The sequence below is a fragment of the Erinaceus europaeus genome, chromosome 13 (genome assembly GCF_950295315.1).
Source record: "Erinaceus europaeus chromosome 13, mEriEur2.1, whole genome shotgun sequence".
NCBI lineage: Eukaryota > Metazoa > Chordata > Mammalia > Eulipotyphla > Erinaceidae > Erinaceus > Erinaceus europaeus.
In genome coordinates, this window is record NC_080174.1 from 45244623 (window position 1) to 45262703 (window position 18081).

Below are 18081 nucleotides of genomic sequence, written 5' to 3' on the forward strand. Positions count from 1 at the left end.
CTCCTCTGGACATAAATGTTGACGGATCAATCCATTCCCCCTTCTTGTTTCTGTTTTCTCCTAGTGAAGTAGGGCTTTGGAGAGGTGAGGTTCTGGGACACATTGGTGAAGTCACCTGTCCAGGGAAGTCAGAATGAAATATTGATAGCACCTGCAACTTGGTGGCTGAAAGGTAGTAAGATATAAAGCAGGGGGGCAGATGACTTCACCAATGACTTCTGGAACCTCACTTTCCCAGAGCCCTACCTCACTAGGGAAAGATAGAAACAGGTTGGGGATATGGATCAACCTGTTAATTCCCATGTCCAGTGGAGAAGCAATTACAGAAGCCAGACCTTCCACTTTCTGCACCCCGTAAAGATCCATACTCCCAGCGGGATAAAGAGTAGGGAAACCTCCAATAGAGGGGATGGGATGTGGAACTCTGGTGCTGGGAATTGTGTGGAATTGTACCCCTCTTATCTCATAATCTTGTTGATCATTATCAAGTCACGAAAAAAGAAAAAAGATATAAAGCAGGATAAAATTGTTAATGAACAAGAATCAAAAGAGTAGGACTACAGCAAATGAGAATAGGGATCATGGGCCGTAAGAAGTTAGGAAGTCTATTTTAGGCATGTTCCTAGGAGCCCAGGACTTTTGTAGTTTTTGCTTGAATTTGTTAGCTAACATGGAAGTAGACTAAAAATACTGTCTGGGAAGGTGGTCAGAGTTCAGAATAAGGCTAGAAAGTTGGATTAGGGCAAACAGTAGCTCCCAATCTTGAAGAAAATCTGTGAATCTAATTAACAGTTCAACCAATCAACCTATCCCAGGCCCATATATATTTATATATATTTATATTTATATTATTCATATTCATATTTAGCACAAAAGCCTGTGTAACTTCTGAGTCCCTTTAGGTTTGAGCTTACAACTCATGGTCACAGATGGGAATATTCTATGAGCAGTTGTTTCAGGAGCAAGCTCATCAGATAAAGAAAGGGCAGGAAAAGCTGGGTATGGGTAAGAGACTAGATCACTTAATGATGGCCTTTTTGGTCATCACTCACATTTAGAAAATTTATAGTTACTGTCTCCTTGAATGTGACTACAGCTCCCTTCCTATCTTCTTCTGAAACTGTCATACTTTTTTTTTTCTTTTGCTTCCAGGGTTACCGCTGGGGTTCAGTGCCTACACACTATGAATCCACTGCTCCTGTGGACATTTTTCTTTTTTTTATAGGAAAGAAAGAAATTGAGAAAGGAGAGGGAGACAGAGAGGGAGAGAGAAAGACAGGCACCTGGAGACTTGCTTCACTGCTTGTGAAGTGATCCCCCCACAGCTGGGGAGTGAGAGCTTGAACCAGGATCCTTGTGTGGGTCCTTGAGCTTCATACTATGAGTGCTTAACCCAGTGTGCCCCCACCCAGCTCCACTGAAATTCTTATTATCCTTATATTTACTTTTCTAATAGAGTTAGATATTTCTCATAGTTACTTCATTTTACTCCTAAACCTTTCTTCTCCATATTCTTTTTGAAATGTTATAGTCTTTCTTGAGAGCTTGTTTGGAGGTTATAGCAGTGGAGCGCAGCTACTCCTATACCCTAGACAGAAGACCAGTCCGTCTCTATTCTGGGAAGGCCGTCCTCTTTGACCAAGCGCTCAGCTTCCGGAGAGATGCACATGGAGTGGTGAGGGAGGAAGGGAACACCCCCCTAGCCAGCCATACCAGCCGAATCAACCCTGGCGATCAGTGGGGGGACAGATGTTGCAGCCAGATCGCCCTCACATCCATGAAATGTTATAGTCTTTCTTTTTTTTTTTTTTTTAAAGAAAACTTAAAAATATTTAAAAAGATGTCTTCACTGCACAAGTGACTACAAGGCTATAGGCAAGGATGGGAGATGGAAGCTTCAACACAACTCACTGCACTTAGAACCGTTACTAACCGAAACACCATTTGCTTGTCAAAAATGTACTCTTAACAGTAGGGAGAAACTTCTTTATAGTCTCTGCTTCAGACTAGATTTACATCTTTCTCCAAGGCCAGAGTGAGTCATGACCACAAGTCTCGTGTCTTACCGATTAGACCCGTCCTCTGGCACCTTGTAACCTCTCCCCAGCACAATATGCTCGGCCCAGGATCCAGAGGCAGCTGGAAGGAAGCAGCTATGGGCTCATTCAGTTCTATTCGCCCACATCCAGAAGCACTAGGAAAGTCCTGTCTGAGTCTTGACTCCCGACCCCTGCAGCGGCTGGAGTCTGTACTGGTGCACACTCCCACTGCCACAGTGTGGGTAGTGCTGGGAACCAGATACCGTAGATACCCTGGAGGCCTGGTAGGCAGCTGACTGTCCTGTGCTGGGCAGACTGATAGTCAGCAAGTCTGATGGCAATGACGACCTAGAATTCTGAGGAAAGGAGGAGGAACTCAGAGTTCCTGTGCTGGACTGGGAAACCAAGTCTGAGGTGGAGGAGTCTGAGGGGCCCTGTGAGGTAGGGCTAGCAGCACTAGAAGGGCAGCTCCTCCATGGGGGAATTGCTGCTGGTGCCATTTCCAGAATGTGGCTGGCTGCTGTAATACCCTGGGGTCCCTGTGAATGGGGCTGCTGAGTCTGTGGACACTGGGTGGGCAGGGCCAGAATAGGACACAGAGAGAGGGAGGATTCTGAAGAACTGTGAGAGGGGGGGTTTCCAGGCCTCAGTACAGCAGTTTGGTAACTGTATCCTGGAGATTGGGTGGGATGTCCTCGCAAAGGGGAGGAGCTCTGCTGAAGGAGGCTGTGTGACTCTGTGCAAGGGCTATCACACTGCAGGAGCTGGCAGCTGTATCTGGAAGGACTGTAAACAGCTGTTCCTTTAGAAAGCATTGAGCTCAGAGTCTCTGGGCCTTCTCCATCCACAGGATCTGAGTCTTTCTCTGTGGAGCTACTTTCCCACTTGGGAGAAGGCTCGCCTTTCTGGGCCACCCTCACACTGCTTCGGAGGACCTTGGGGATACTCCCTCCTTCTTGGAGTCGTTCTACTGAAGTGGGAACCATCCACCTACTGCTAATACTCTCTTGAGGTCTGCAATGAGATGAAGCACCTCTGGAATCTGATGGGCTTACCGCCTCCAAATGGGACAGAGAGGAATGAGTTGGGGAGAACTTTTTGTGAGGGGAAAATGGGGTTCAGAATGAGGATCCCTGCACACCATGGGCACCAGTGTCAGAAAGGGAGTTACTGTTACCTTGCCCAGCTCCTACAGATTTGTTCTTGCTCTGTGCAGAGTCACTTCCCCCACCACTGGAGTTCTTGGCTTCTTGTTTTCATTTATGGCATTCCAGTACGGACACTTTTTCCTTTGTGGGGGTTCTGGGGGATAGAAGGGACTCCTTTACAAGCCCTTTCACCACCAGGTGACATGGATCCATGAGAGAGATCTTTCATAAAACCATGTTCATATCTGCTGGGAAATGCTTCTGCAGGGGAACAATGGCCTCTGTCCAAATGTAAAGGCTTCCTGTCTCCTACCAGAGGAGATCCTCGATACAAGCCATCTGCTCAAGGCATAGTGTTCAGTGGGGAAGTAGGCATACAGTAAGTTAAATTTGGTCCGAAATGTCTGGTCCGAGCTTCTCCCAAGGGTCTGATGTCCATCTCCACTCCTGCTTGGAAAGCCAGTCTCAGAGGTTGGCCAGATGGAGGGATGAGGAGCCAGGTCTGAATGGCCTGAAGTGATTAGGGAAGGTCTGTCAGAGAAGCTGTTAGTGTTGGAGTCAAGGTAGCCTACTTTTGTCAAATCCAGGTCTTTTCAGTGACAAAGCTTGGGTGACAGGGACTCAGGCTTACTCGCAGAGGAACTCTCGGGGGAGGATGTGTTCTCAAACTGCAGAGGAGTATCGCAGCAACTAGCAGTAAGAGATGCGATTGGTGAGAACATGAGGCCGTATCCATTTCGACGCTCCTCTTCTCCTGTGTGCAACAAGCCAGGTGTAGTCAGCTGGTGGCTCTTTAAGTCTGGATTGGGAGGGGGTGGTGTGACTGGAGAAAGAGGTCACAGTAACTTGGTGACATTCTGCTCCATCAGATAGCGAGACTTCCGTTTCTTTAGGGCTCAACAGGTCTGCAGTGTCTTTGCAGATACTACAAGTGTTGCTATTCTCATTACTTTGGTATAGTTGCTGAGCTCTAGTCTCTTGGGGTGCAGAGGATGTTTGAGTCATACCTTCTTCCAAGGCTTGTTTTATCCAACGCTTTTTACAGGAGCCGAATGTGCCATTGGGCAGAAGGAGTCTTCAATGCCTCTCAGGGATAAATGGAGAGCCAAAGCAAATGTAGTGTTTGGGGGTGGTGCAAATTAATGGAGAGTGGATAAAACTGTTGCTTGCAGTGGCGGGACGCAGTGGAGAGAGAGGTACAGAACACAAAGGGAACACAATCCTTTATTGTTAGGTCAGACAGGTGGTTCAGGCCATGTGGAGCCAGACAAAAAATGGCCCTCCCCCACTACCGCACCACCCCTCCATCCATGGTAAAAAAAAAAACGGGCAAGGGAGGGCAAGAGGCAGAAGTAGGAGGGCTTTATAGGGAAACAACCAGGAGTGACATGTCGGGACAGGATTGGTTGGGAAGAGCACTTGAAGATACTGTATTACTCTGTGGAAAGTGGCACTGGCCTGAGGGAACATCTGCACAGCATCTCCCCCTTTTCTTTTATATCGAATGGACACAGTAAGGAAATATAGAGTGGAGCAGGCTTAAATGTTTTTAAGAAATGCCGTGCTCAGGTGGGAAGATGTAGGACATTTTTGTGGGGGAGGGAAGGCTTAATGGCAGCCAACCTTGTGAGATTCATGTGTCTCCCTGTGCTCAACCCCTCTTTAGAGAGAAAGACTTACCTGGAGGGACTCATCTCATAGGTTAAGCTCTGTCATGCTCAACCATCTCCTCACAATATTTCTACATCTTTGCCTATCTTTCTATCTAGTCATCGTATTAAGATGGTTCAATATCTGTAAAAGACTCTATCTGTGACAGGGGAATATTAGTGTAGGGGTGAGCAGAAGCCTTTTGGGCATAAACCTAAATGATATAACAAAACAGGAAAGGACAAGTAGGGGAGCAGTAAGAGTAGGAGGCAGGGGAGTGCTTAGTTAACAGTGGTTATGTAAATAGAATACATCGTAAGTAATACAAGTGAACCTAATGTGATGATCAAAACAGAAGGTCTTATAAGCAAGATTTAGAAGCATACCAACATAAGACCAGGTAACATGTTTAGGGTCGTCGCCAGGACAGTGGAGTCTGTGGTGATACGTAAAGGCCACTCAACAGGGCAGTCTTGCTTCTCAACTTTGTCATTCAACCATTCTGTAACTAGATACTTTTTGGTTTTGGGGTATTTAGATGCAGTATGGTTGACATGGGATCCAGCAAATGATATCACAGTTGGGTCAGACCCTGCTATCTGCCTGTTTTCTCCTGAACTGCCTGCATTGCTAGCTTCAACAGGAGTGATGGAGTTGTTATTTCCATCCTACTCCAAGGCTGCTTGTGATATCTCTGCCTGATGTGCAATGGCCTGCTTCTGATGCTTTAGTCTTTGGGCTGAATTGGTTCGGTACCGAGAAATGCGACTCTTCGGTCTGGGTCTAGAAGGCTTGACTGGAGCTTGTTTGGGGGCTGTCTTTTCTGCAGTAATGTCCCCTGCTTGGGAAGACCTCCGGGTGTTGACTCTAATGCTCTGTGGGGTACTTCGGATGGAAATGCTAGCTTCCAGTTCAGGGGCCTCAGGTTTGGTCTCCTCTTCCACAGGAGTCTCTGAGGTGGTGGGAGTAATGTCTGTGTCAGAGCTGCTTTGTTCCAAGGGCTGATCCCACCACTTCCTTCTTTTTTCCAGGCTTTCCAAAGTGATGCCTTTGACCTTCCTATCTTCCCTGGTCTTTCTGCTATGAGCTGGATTCTCCTGGTCATCTGTAACCTTCTTTCTCTTTTTCTTCAGGATTGTCTGTTTCCTCATTGTCACTGGACACAGTCACTTTTTCAACAACTTGTTCTGGCTGTTGGTTGCTATCTTCTTCTGGAGCCTCACTCTGCTTGCTGCTCCATCTCTAAGTCTTTCCGTCGTGCTTTTTGACGTCTGGTCTCTGCACCGATGATGGGCAGGCTTGGAGGAGGTGGGAGTGGTGGTTCTGCAGCATTGGGATTCCTTTTCTGTATAAGGCAATTCCGGTTCCCCTTGTGACATGCACAGTCCACTTTATAATTACAGTTACTGTACTCATAATCAAATGCTATGGTGACTTCGGCATCCTTGGTGATGGCAGACACAGCATAGATACACAGGTGAATCATTCCATCTGCAATCATGTGTCACACCTCTGCATTTGGAGTACATGATTTTCTGATGAACCAAGCGTCATTACCGAATGTACGTGCATCCACACACATCTCTACACCATTGAATCTGGAGTAGAAGAGCACAAAAGGGTATGGTTTGAAGAAATGCCCATTGACCTCAAATTGCTGTCGTAACATGACTTTCCCTCAATACTCTATTATAAGAATATCCAAAGCCAAATCTCTTGCAGCCCTCAAGATCTTCTGGTGCTTTTGAACATGAGTGACTCTTCCTAACTGTAGCTGCATTTGGAAACCAATAACAGCTCGGCCTTCTTCTTCTTCTAGCGTTTGCCCTTCTTCCGTAGCCAGTCAACAGCGTCAGGTTGAGCCTGATGTAAAGTTTCGAGACCTCCTTTGAATCTGGAGAGGTGGCAGTCGTTGACTGGGTCATAGTCTGTTATTAATAGTGTCTAAAAGAGCAGGTTTGCCCACAAATTCCTTGCTTGAATGAAGGTATTGTTCAAGGACGTTCTGTACATCTGCACTGTACTGATTAGCAAAAGCTTCTTCATACTGATCAGCCCATAGTCTTATCCGATTTTCCCATACTTCAGTTGTATTGTCATCTAAATTTTGTGCTTCAGAAGGAGAATTCTTGATTTTCTTCGTCTTTGGTGTTGCACGACCCTTTTCTGGACTCTTTTTCCGCTTCTTAGGTTTGGTTCTTCTAACAGTTAAGGTGATGCTTGTAGGTGTGTGCTGTGTTGCTGTATACAACACAGTAGACGGAGAAAGCTCCTCATCCCAGCTTTCTGTTGCACTGCTATCCCCACCTGATACATTATCCTGCTTCCGCAGGATAATAATCTAATAATCTTCCCCCTGCTCATTCCCCTAGTGCAGAGAATTCGAGCCAAGGAGCACTAAGGAATCATCTGCACTTGTCACAGTTGAGAAGAAAGCCATCCTGAGAAAGACCACAAGGACACCAGGTAGGAACAGTCTCTCCTTCCAAATTCGGGCTGTCTCCACAGCATTCCTCTACAGGTGACAGCAGGCCATTCAGGACGAGGGTTGATCATAGCATAAGGCAGTCCGTGACACCCATGCCTCTGAGTGGTCCCATAATTATGAGTGGAATACACACTCTTCTCGTTAACTGCTGAATTAGCCTCCACAGATTCAGGGACTGATCCAGCAGCCATATCTGAGTAGGATGTATCTGGTGTGGTGACTCCCAGTGGGATTGCAATGCTCATGATGTCCAACACAGCAGCGTGGAAATCACGGGGTCCAATTAATGGAGACTGGCCACTCTGCGAGTGGGGGTGAGCTGCAGAGCCTCAACCAACATGTTACGGACATGAGGAATCCTGGGCCCGGGCTGCTCGAGGCAGCAGGACTCTAGTTAGGCCTGATGCTGCACCAAGGCATTTCCTGGCCAGGTGCCCCGAGGTGGGGGTGGGGGGCGGCGGAGGGGCGGAGCGAGCCAGGGGCGGGGAGGGGAAGGGTCGCGCTGGGAGGGAGCCAGCGCTCCAGGGCGGGGCTGGCCGGTGGCATCCAGCGCATGTGTGGCGGCCTAGAGCGAATGAGCAGGCGGGCGGGCGGGTGGCCGGTGACCGCCCCTCCCCGGGCGGTGGCTGCGTGGCTGCAAGGCAGTGGCGTGGGCAGCTCCCTCAGCCCGCTGCCCTAGCGGAAACACCACTCCTTATAGTCTTTCTTATCCTCAAACCTTGATAGTTTTCTCCACAGCATCATCAAGCCTATTTTTTTTTAAACCTACTTGGTCCTTATTGGGGCTTCACTATTTCAAGTTTTTTCAGGCAGAAAGAGTTTGCCAAAGACAGACATAAGTAAAAACATAAGTAACTAGGCTTTCTTTAGTGTAATGGTTTCCAGGCTTAAACTTCTGTCTTTCCTTGAGTTTGACAAAGACAGATAGACATAAGTAAAAACATAAGTAACTAGGCTTTCTTTAGTGTAATGGTTTCGAGGCTTAAACTTCTGTCTTTCCTTGACAAAGAAGGCATACTATCTAAATTAGTCACTGAGCCTACTCTTGACATTTTCTTGTATCTATCTGGAGTTATTTTCCCCCAAATCTTTAGTCCCTGGTGAAAATTTATTTCATTCTTTTATCTCTTAAACTTGCTTTTCTATGCTTAGAGTTTCTATTTTTTGTAAATGTTCATATGATAATCACCCTAAATTCTTTCTCTAATAAATCATCCAATTCTGTATATTTATGTGTTTCTAAATATGTACTCATTTATTTCTCTTCTAGCACTCACCATTTATTTGTGATATTGGACCCTTGAACATGTGTGATTTCATTGTTTCCTCAAAGTCATCGTTTTTTTTTTCCATTCTTATATTTCATATAGGGGAGATATACACAGAGACAAAGACTTCATAGCACTGCAATGTCCTTGAGTCTGTGACATTTCCATGAGGTACTGGGGCTATGACTTGGGCTGTGTGTATGTCAAGCCACGCATTTTACCAAATGAGCTACCTTCTCTCTTCAAACTTATTTTCTTTATGGAATTTCATAGCTTTACTCAAGGTACCTGTAGCTTTTCTGTTTCACATCTAGAATAGTGTCTGTTGCTTCCCTGCAGATGGTGTTGTGGCTGTAGTGATGAAATTCTTTGATTAGAAGGTGTGTATAGGAGAGAGAAGGCAGTGAAGAAATCATAAATTGCACTGGTGCTGAGAGTTGCCCGAAGGGACTTCAGAAGGGAGGGTTCAGTGGGAGGGTTTCTCATTTCAACTTCAGTTTCCCAAACTTGCAGTGTAATTAACAAGAAATAGTTTTCCTCTCTAATCTCTTAACTGGCAGAACCTCAGTTTTCTGGCCCACTGGCAAGGGCAACCATTCAGATCTAGCTGAGATCACTTTCACCAAAATAACTTTTCACTGTAAGAAATGATCTTGGTCAGACTATCTCTATTGGATGCACTTACAAATTTTAGGTGTTTTTATTTTCTGCTCCAGAGGTGAGTGCTGTGGATAATCCTTAATCTTTTTAAGGAACTTCCCTGAGGTTATGACTTAATAATCCACAATTACTCATTTAGTCTTGAGGATCTAGGACTTTGCTTCTAGGATAATGGTGACACATCATTAATCCTGGTATGTACTATATGTCCAGCCACTTTCCCTTCCACCTAATATACATTAACCCACCTTTAAAGGATGCTGTGTTTTCAGGATCAACCTTGCTATGTTATAATGGGGCTTTGTATTGCTCATTTTTTCTATAGTTGTTTAGGGGGTGTGTGTGGTTTTCTAGAAATTAGTTTTCCATGACTGCCTTTTTACATGTTCTGTATAGGACCTGTTTGATGTACAATGAACTTGATGGCTCTGTAGACTGGTATCTGTCATTCTGAAATTTTTTGAACATTACTTATTAAAATATTTATTTTCTACATTCTCTATTATCCTTCTGGGATCAATCACAGTTCTTTTTATATTATATATATTATATCATATATTATATTACTCCCCTACAATTTGGGTTGGGGCTTTGTTCTATTTTAACATCTTTTTCATTTCTTTAAATTGGACAGTTCATTGATCTACTTATGTTTACTGATTCTCTCCAATTTTTTTTTTGCCTCCAGGGTTATTACTGGGGTTCAGTGCTTGAACTAGAAATCCAATGTTCCTGTGTTCATTTTTTAATTTTTTGGATAGGACAGAGAAATTGAGAGGGGAAGGAGAGATAAGGAGGGAGAAAAAAGTTAAACACTTGTAGACCTGCTTCACTGCTTCTGAAGTGACCCCTCCCTTTGCAAGTGGGGAGCTGGAGGCTCAAATGGGAATCCTTGTGTGGGTCCTTGTGCTTCATATTATGTGCTCTTAACCCAGTGCACCACTGCCAGATCCCCCTGTTCTGATCTATCCCAAATCTACTGATGAGCCCAAGTAAGCTATGCATCATGTTTGTTGCTATGTTTTTTATATTTAACATTTTCCTTTTTTTCTTTCCGAAACTAATCATTTCAGCTGGATTTTTGTCAGCTACTACATTATAATCTCTGTTTTAATTACAGTAATTTGAATTTTTTTGTCTGATAGTTTCAATATGTATTCCATAACTAAATTTGACTCTGATGTTGCTTCATGTATTTTTTGTCTTTGCATATGCCATAAAGTTTTGTGGACATCATGACATATTTTATAAGATAATAAATGCTAAGCTAAATAGTATTTTTTCCTATGTGAAGATGTGCACACCTTTTCTTCTGCTACAATTTTAGTGTCAGTGTATGTGTTAATCTAGTCTGGAGTTAACTGGTAAGGGTAGGTTGAGGTCTTTGGTTGCTATGGTTATCTTTAATGCATCACAGACTTCAAGTTATCTTAGTGAAAACTTGAGTTTAGGGCCTTTGGCTGGTTTTTTAGAAGTGTACTAATGCACCTGAAATGGATTCCCCTTAGTGCTCTAATATAGTAATTTAAAAATAAAAATAGAGAGGCAGCTGGCTGGATGCTGGTTTTAAACAATCCAGGTTTATTATATGGTGGTACAACAGTATGGAATGGTATATTTTAGTTACAGCAAGATAGGCACTGTCAGCATAGGTAAAAGTAGGCTACGCCTATGAATCCATAAGTTACCAAAGTTCAGCTCCATGTGTTGTCTCCGGGTATAGAAAGCATGGCAGGTCCTGGGAATCTGAGCCAGCCTGAGCAGGAGCAGGAGAAGGAACCAGGAAAAAGGACCAGACTTCTGGCTGCCTGGAAGTTAAATCACTTGGTTTACTTAAGTCCATCAGCCTGACATCAGCCATATACTAATTATATTCTCACAGTTCAGCCTCAGCTATATGCTAATCAAATCCTAAAGTCCTATTCATGGGCTGTGTCACAACAAATCCCCACTTCTTAGTATAAACATGGACAGGACACTCAGAGTCTGTATGAGTATAGGAGAATAAGCAAGTCTTTGGGTTTTTGAAGGGTTCCTCTGCAAGCCCTGACTTCACTCCAAACAGTGCAATGACAGAAATTAGATATCAGATCCAGGCCCTTTTAGCCTAAAGACCTTTTGTTCTGAAGTCTGTGTCTAACCCAGAAATGGCCCAACACTTATGGAAACTCAGGTTAGAAGCTAATAGAGGTAGCCCAGAGTTCGGGTGGCTTCTGGATGTGGGGATCACAGTGCATCCAGGGTGTTAAAGTGCTACCACCAAGGCTTCAGCTCATTGTGTTCTTGTGAGGAGTTTTCAGACAAAAGGTTTAACTGCTCAGCATAGGTCCAAACAAGACCTATGGATGATAAACTAAAACAAACATACCCTATACCTTAAGTTAGTAATCTTATTGACTTCAATCACAAAGAAGCTAGACAAGTCACGAGGCATCTACTGAAGAAAGAATAGAAGATCTGTGGAGAGAAGTAACATTTAGCAGCTGTCAGATTAGAATTATACAATACAAAAAAATTAAAATATATAAAACTTTCTGTACTCTCCTAGCTATCTACAGAATGGAGAAACCACCCACTACTCTTCATCTGCACTATTCCAGCCTTTAGGTCCATGACTGGTCAACAATTTGTTTGGCTTCGTATGTTAACTCTCTTTTCAGCTACCAGATTCCACATGCTATCATGATGCCAACCAGACTTCCCTGGACAGACAACCCCACCAGTATGTCCTGGAGCTGTGATTCCCCAGAGCCCTGCCCCACTAAGGAATGAGAGAGGCAGGCTGGGAGTATGTATGGATCGACCTGTCAATGCTCATGTCCAGTGGGAAGCAATTACAGAAGCCAGACCTTCCACCTTCTGCATCCCACAATAACCTTGGGTCCATAGTCCCAGAGGGTTAAAGAATAGGAAAGCTATCAAGGGAGGGAATGGGATATGAAGTTCTGGTGGTGGAAACTATGTGGAGTTGTACCCTTCTAATCCTATAGTTTTGTAATAGTTTTTTTTTTTAATATAAATAAATAAAAAAGAAAAAATGAGTGAGAATATTAGCCAAATTCAAAGTGGCACACACTGCTTATTTATATTTACCATCAATCCTAGGAGGATCATTGGATGGTCTTTGTAAATAGGGTATACAGATTAACTGTGCAACTCAGGTGCCATAGGGCAAACGATAAATTTAAATTTGTCCTCTATGGTCAATTCCAAAATGCACTTGAACACTTAGGTAGGTTAAACTAGAGCACCATAGTAAACCATTAGCAAAACCTATGGGGAGAGGACCCCAGACACTGGAAGATACAATTTCTATTTTAACCCTTTCTGTTAAAAATCACAGGAGTATAAAACAACATGTCACAATGAGGAGTGGCTTCACAGATAAATTTGAGCGAATACATACACACATATCCCACTATTCAAATAAAACCTGTTATGTTTCATGCTTGTAGTGTCTGTTCTTCAGATCTATGCAATAGTCCTCATTGCTTCATGGACTAGAGGGTCAAGATCCTGTCTTTTGTTTCCTGGTAGAGAATTATCTATCTACTGAAATTTTGGATGGATAGTGCATTGCCCAATGAAAGAAACTTTTACAGTAAAGGCATTTGGTTAAGGGAGGTTTTCAATATCTGTCATCTCCAGACACCATATAATTAAATTGTTTGAGATCCACCATGCAATTCTTTTGCAAATGGCCCTCATTATTACATTTAAAACAAACTTGGGGAAGTCAGGTAGTAGTGCAGTGGGTTAAGCACAGGTGGCGCAAAGTGCAAGGACCAGCGTAAGAATCCTGGTTCGAGCCCCCAGATCCTCACCTGCAGGGGAGTCGCTTCACAAGTGGTGAGGGAGGTCTGCAGGTGTCTCTCTTTCTCTCCCCATCTCTTTCTTCCCCTCCTCTCTCCATTTCTTTCTGTCTTATCCAACAATAATGACATAAATAATAATTACTACAACAATAAAACAATAAGGGCAACAAAAGGGAATAAATATTAAAAAAAATTAAAACAAACCTTGTTTTGCATAGGCTGTAATTGAGTCTGTCACACACATAGCCTGATTTAATGAAATTATAACATGTGCTTTATGGGTTTGACTAAGGACCTCAGTACATGCTTTGGGGGGGGTCTTCTTTTTAATTAATTTTTATTGGAGGATTAATGGCTTATAGTCAACAGTAAAATACAATAGTTTGTACATGCATCATATTTCCACATAACAATACACCCCCACTAGGTCCTCCTCTGCTCTCACGTGTTTTTTTTTTCATTTTTATTTATAAAAAGGAAACACTGACAAAAACCATAGGATAAAAGGAGTACAACTTCACACAATTCCCACCACCAGAAATCCATATCCCATCCCCTCCCCTGATAACTTTCCTATTCTTTATCCCTCTGGGAGTATGGACCCAGGGTCATTATGGGGTGAGAATATGGGAGGTATGGCTTCTGTAATTGCTTCCCCACTGAACATGGGCATTGACAGGTCAGTCCACACTCCCAGCCTGTCTCTCTCTTTCCATAGTAAGACTCTGGGGAAGTGGGGCTCCAGGACATATTGGTGGGGTCGTCTACCCAGGGAAGTAATATGGTTGGCAGCATGGTAGCATCTGGAACCTGGTGGCTGAAAGAAGAGTTAACATCGTGTTTTAGGACCTGAACTCCCAGACCCCCCCACCTCAGAGTCTTTTTTTTTGTTGCAATACACCAACTCCAGTCCAAGTTCTGCTTAGAGTTTTCTCTTCTGATCTTGTTTTCCAACTTCTGCCTATGAGTTAGACTATCCAATATTCATCCTTTTGGTTCTGATTTATCTCACTTAACATGATATCTTTGAGCTTCATCCAAGATGGGGTGAAGAAGGTGAATTAACCATGAACCTAAGACCTTGGAGCCTCAGGAATAAGAGTCTCTTTGCATAACCATATGCTATCTATCCCTGTTCACATTTTTCAGTATTCCATGTAACAATTCAATGCCTCTCTAGGTCCTCCTCTGCCTTCATGTTCCAGGACCTGAACCCGTCCCATCCAACCCAGAGTCCTTTACTTTGGTGCAATACAGCAGACTCCATCCAAGTTCTGCTTTGTGTTTATTGTTCAACATTTTTTTAAATAATTGGATTCATTTCATTGAAGGTGCCTTTAAAATTTAGATGGAAAGAGTTCTGCTAATATCTTCCTCTAAGTATTTGATAGTTTCTGGTCTAACATCTGAGGGGTCTTGAAATCCCCTACTATTACTATGTTGCTGTTAATTTATTTCTGTAGCTCTCTCAGTAGATGTTATATGTATTTATATGGCCTCTCACTGGGTGCATAGATGTTAATCTCTAAGACCTCTTGATTGCCTGATCTTCTGAGAATTAAGTTATGCCCATCCTTATCTTTTAAAATTTTATTTGTTTTAAGTTTCGTGGTATCAGATTGAAATAATTTTTCCTGCTTTTTTGGTGGTCCATTGGATTGTATGGTAGTTTTCCAATACTTTCACTTTGAGTTTGTGTTTGTCTTGTTGAGTTAGGTGGGATTCCTGCAGACAACATATGGTTGTGTTCTGTTTTCTGATCAATATTCCTACTCTGTGTCTTTTAATAGGTGAATTCAGGCCATTGACATTTACTGGTATTAAAGAATGAAGGTACTTTAATGTCATTATTCTAAAATTTTAAAGTGTTCTGATAAATGGCATGATGTGATTATAAGAGAACTTTTGGAACCTCCTGTATGGCAGGCTTGGTGACAGTTGATTCCTTCAACTATTGCTTGTCTGAGAACATTTTTATGACTCTATCTAGTTTGAATGACAGTCTAGCAGGATACAGAAGTCTTTGTTGAAAGACTTCCTCATCGAGAGCTCAATATATACATCTTGCTTTTCTCTTCTGGCCTTTAGTGTTTGTGTGGAGAATTATGTTACTAACCTTATGGGTTTTTCTCTGTAGGTGATTCTTTGTTTTTTTCTTGTAGCATTCAAGATCTTTTCTTTATTCTTGTTCCTCTTCATTCTAAATATGATGTATCCTGGTGTCTTTAATTCTGTCTGGGACCCTCTGAGCTTCTTGAACCTTTATGTCTTTTATGTTGCCTAGAGGAGGCAAGTTCTCAGCTATTATGTCCTGTAGAATATTTTCATTCTCTTCCCTCTCTTTATTCCTTTGGCAAGCCTATAATGCATACATTACTTCTTTTGAAATCATCCCATATGTCTCTGTTGTTGTTTTCAGGATCTCTTAATCTCTTTTTGAGATCTCTTACTTCTTTGTTTTCTCTAATTCATCCTCAATCTTGCTAATTCTGTTTTCTGCTTCACATATTCTATTCTCTCTCCCTTCTGTTGTTTTCTGTAGCTCAGCTATTTTCTTACCTTGTTGTGATACTATGTTAATTTTTTCAGTTATTTGTGCTCTTAGCTCAGCTATTTCAGCTTTCAGGTCTCTAATTACCTCCAGATAGCTAATGTTTTCTTTTGTAGTCTCATTTTCTGTTTTCTCATTTCTGTTGATATTATTTTCAAACTCTTTCTTCACTCCTGTGACTAATACAATTAGTGTTTGGATCTTGTCCTCAAAACCCTTTTGGTGGATTTTATCTTGGCTTTTGTCCTGGTTTATTTCTCCATTATTTCTTCTTGGTTTAACTATTGTATATGGTGTCTTATGAGGTCCCTCTCACAGTATCATTAAATCCACTAATCACACTTTCTTGGACTGACTTGTGTCTGACCAGGGAGAGTAGAGTGATGCAGATGTTGCTACTCTGTGCTGGTTATTGATGGCCAGCAGGTGGTGCTAGTGTGATTTCTAGCCTTCTCTTGTTTGTATGCTTTGTGGCAAGTGAGATGGTGTGGGGAGGTGGTCTGAGCAATATTTAAATCTTGACCTTTAATTGGCCCAAGTATTCCTTTACAGTCTTGGTTTTCATTATCATAGGCTAATTGCTCAATTAAAATTTTGGCTGTTTCTTTATTGTCTATTTATCTATCAACTGATTATTTTTATATGTCCACAAGGTCTGTGTACAATTTTGTGACTTTCTGAAAAACAGAGTAAAAGACTTCACATGAGTGCTAGGTATCTTATCCCATGCTTTGACTGCTGTTTGCACAGCAAGGTGCATATATTTTTTTCCAATATTTAATTGTCCACTGAGATAGGCAAAAGCCCCTTCACCTACTAGTTGAGTGGGTGAAGGAACATGATCTGGTAAAGCTTTACATTTCATCTCAGTTTTTTTTTTTCTTCAGTAGGAAGCATGGGAAACGCATGAAGTTCAGACAAACCATCTTGCTTAAGTCCTTCCTCAAAGCATTGCTAAATAGCATTTTTGAATGGAGTTTTTCTGTTTACATCAGTGGTATCAGACAAATCTGTGTCCATAGCGATGATAAAGGCAGAGGAGAGAAAGGGGTTGAGTGAATTGGATGGCACAGTAGGAGGTGGTTGTGGAAAGGATTTTGACATCACAGGAAGAGGTGGAACAGCAGAAAGAGAGGAGGAGGGACTAGAGAAAGGATTTCCATGAATTAGAAATGACACCAGGCCATGTTTGCCCAATTATTTGCTAGAGCTATGGATAACCAGGCAAGGACAAATTTGCATGACAGATACAAATTTGCATGACAGGTAAAGTGGCTTTTTCCCCCCCAGTGGAAAAATGTGAGAATTTTAGGGTTTAGGCAATTCAGAAGTAGCTTGTTGTCTGTGAAGTGGAGGAGGAAGGGAAAGTAGATTTGGGAATAGTTTTGTAAAGAAAACTGCAGTTGCTTCAGAGCAGACAGGCTCTGAAGGTTATAGGCATAAAGCTGTTTTTCTGTGACCACACCAATATTTCTGTATAAACCATTGCCAATTTCTTTCCATATCTCAACTGATAAAGCTCCATTTTGGGGAAGACTTGGGGAGACAAGCTTGATAACATTTAACAACTTATGTATTTTTCAGCTGGAACAGTAAATATATATATATATATATATATATATATATATAGTCTTTTTCAAGTATCCGAGATGAAAATTGTCTTTCTTAGAATGTAATATACCCATAGTAAGAATTTCAGAAATGGCAAAAGTAGAAGAAAGCTTAAAATAAAATGTAGGTCACTTGCCAGGAAATTAGCATAGGCCAGTTGGGTCTCTAATCATCTTATGGTCTAGAATTATAAGTTTAAAATCAAACCGAAAAGAAAAAAAAACAGGCAGCAAACAGAGTGGAGGTAAATTAAAAAAATAGCATGTATGGTAGATTAAAGTTGAATCAAAACTACTGTGAGCAAAACCTGTGGGCCAGAAATATGTGACACATTTGGTAGAACTGCATCAAAAAAAAAAAAAAAAAGGAGTGGATTAAAAAATTGGACATATTTTGGAACTGCAGAAGGAAAAATTGAAGTGGGCCATACATAGTAATTCAACACAGGCAAGCATCACAGTCTTGTATCTTGGGGTAGGCCAGGTTCATAAATCCATAACTAACCAAAGTTCAGCTCTAAGTGTTGTCTCCTGGGATAAGCAGCATTGCAGGTCCTGTGAAACCTAGCCAGGCTGAGTGTGAGCAAAAGAAGGAGCTGGGAAAAAAGGCCAGACTTCCAGCTGCCTGGGAGTTAAAACACTTGGTTCATGTAAGTACGTCAGCCTGACATCAGCCATATGATTCTTATGTTCTCACAGTTCAGCCTCAGTTGTATGCTAATCAAGTCCCAACATACTATTCACTGGCTGTGTCCTGGTTATATTTCAACAGTCCTGGTTATTTTCTTTCTCTCAGGATCTTGTTACCTGGCAAATGAACAGAAATTCTTTAGAACAATGTAGATGGAATAG

The 18081-nt window shown here is 42.3% G+C and overlaps 1 pseudogene; it reads right to left on the reverse strand.

The window, feature by feature from the left end:
- Window positions 1–2194: 2194 nt before the first annotated feature.
- Window positions 2195–7653, reverse strand: LOC103112984 (histone-lysine N-methyltransferase SETD5-like; annotated as a pseudogene).
- Window positions 7654–18081: the final 10428 nt, after the last annotated feature.